Source organism: Muntiacus reevesi, chromosome 17 (assembly GCF_963930625.1).
Source record: "Muntiacus reevesi chromosome 17, mMunRee1.1, whole genome shotgun sequence".
NCBI lineage: Eukaryota > Metazoa > Chordata > Mammalia > Artiodactyla > Cervidae > Muntiacus > Muntiacus reevesi.
In genome coordinates, this window is record NC_089265.1 from 2,473,612 (window position 1) to 2,474,717 (window position 1,106).

General features: G+C 36.0%; 1 pseudogene; it reads right to left on the reverse strand.

The window, feature by feature from the left end:
* Positions 1-463: 463 nt before the first annotated feature.
* On the reverse strand, positions 464-772 carry LOC136148614 (cytochrome c-like; annotated as a pseudogene).
* Positions 773-1,106: the final 334 nt, after the last annotated feature.

Consider the following 1,106-nt stretch of genomic DNA (forward strand, 5'->3'; position numbering starts at 1 on the left):
CTTCAACCTTTGCCTTAACAGGCTAATGAACACAACTTGAAACACACGTGAACTCTCCTCTGTTCTATGAGATAGTGAAGGGACCTTTTAATATAAATATATACATAAATATATTAATTTAACCAGTTATATAAATCTAAATATAAAACTAGTCTCCTATAGGGTTTGAGAAGGCATTCACCATCTCCCTGAAAAGTTTAAAATTCCTTATTCAAATTCAATCATTTCTTTAGAAGGGGAAAACAGTGATAGTACTTGTTAAACCAGAATTACTATCAAAATTTAAAAAGCTGACCATATTCATTTAGCCACAAACCAATATTTAAATCAGGACAGTCTAACAGAAATATTCCATCAGCCATTCATGATCTGAATTCTAGTGTATGAGATCAGTTGAGGTTTGGTGCACATAAAACACCATGAGACACTTCTGTTTCATAACAAATAAGGCAGTGGCCAACTATTACTCATTAGTAGCTTTTTTGAGATAAGTTATGAAGTCTCCCCTTTCTTCCTTCTTCTTAATGCCAGCAAAGATCGTTTCTGTGCCAGAGGTGTACTTCTTGGGATTCTCCAAGTACTCCGTCAGCATCTCCTCTCCCTGATGATGCTTGTGTCCTTGTTACCATCTATGTAACAGAATCCAGCACCTGACCTGTCTTTCACCCAGGCAGACCATGGCCCAGTCTTTGTGCTTACCTCCCTTTTCCACAGTATTGTACTGGACACACTTCTGAACAAAAGTCTTCTTGCCCTTCTCCACATCACCCATTTTTATTTATTTATTTATTAAAAAAAATTTTTTTCACCCATTTTTAAATCAATTTTCCTCCATGAGTGAGTGAGAGGCTCCCACTCACAAGCCAAACGTTCTGCTCTCTCATAAAGCAGCTATCTTTTAGATCAATTAAGATTAAGAATAATAAAAGCTTCACTCAACTTTCGTTTGTTTTTTATCTGACACTCATCCTTTCTTTATATGTGTACTAGTTTCTGACCAGTATTATTTTTCTTCTCCCTAATGATTTTCTTTTACAATTCCTCAAAGGATACGTTGGTCAGCAATGAATCTGTACAGTTCTTTGCTTTCTGTGAGCCTATTTCCC